The sequence below is a fragment of the Gracilinanus agilis genome, unplaced genomic scaffold (assembly GCF_016433145.1).
Source record: "Gracilinanus agilis isolate LMUSP501 unplaced genomic scaffold, AgileGrace unplaced_scaffold61341, whole genome shotgun sequence".
NCBI classification, from domain to species: Eukaryota; Metazoa; Chordata; class Mammalia; order Didelphimorphia; family Didelphidae; genus Gracilinanus; species Gracilinanus agilis.
In genome coordinates, this window is record NW_025396617.1 from 7,026 (window position 1) to 7,685 (window position 660).

The window sequence follows — 660 nt, forward strand, 5'->3', positions numbered from 1 at the left end:
TATACTACAATCATTGGAGGAATATCCAAACCAATTAAACCACAGTTAGCATTTGTTTATAAAAAATAATAACACATTACTTCACTACTTCAGGGGATCCAATCTCACATACTTATTCTTCACATACATTTCTTCTCTTTGTACAAATGACAACACATTCACAATTTCACCATGACAATCCCCTGTCTTTCCTCTTCATTGAGAATGCGTCCAATGTTTTAGGTACTCGTTTTACCAGTACATATATTGAAATTACAACCACACAGAAAAGGTTTGTATAACCCCTATATGAGAATGTTATACAACTTTGTGAAACATTCCATATTCTAATAATATTTAAAAGGTTTTGCATAAACAAAATAAATCAAGTTAAGAATTGTAAGAGAAATAAGGAACTGAGAAAAAATATTTGAGCCAATTTTCTATAGTGGTACAATATATGTAAACAACTGATTAAAAAATTTAAGAACACTAGCCATTCCCCTAAATGACATGATAGTTTTTAAATTGAACAACACAAAAAAACAACAAATATATTTTTCAAAAAAAATGCTCCATTAATAGAGAAATGCAAACTAAAGCAACCCTAAAGTTTTACCTCACACTCATCAGATTGACACTGAAGACAAAAAGGGAAATGACAATTGTTGGAGGAGCTTA

At 30.0% G+C, this 660-nt stretch overlaps 1 non-coding gene across 1 annotated transcript; it reads left to right on the forward strand.

Moving 5' to 3' along the window:
* The first annotated feature begins 222 nt into the window (after positions 1-222).
* Positions 223-329, forward strand: LOC123256586. The gene has a single exon (XR_006506848.1). It is a non-coding gene; the product is annotated as a U6 spliceosomal RNA (small nuclear RNA).
* The last annotated feature ends 331 nt before the right edge of the window (positions 330-660 follow it).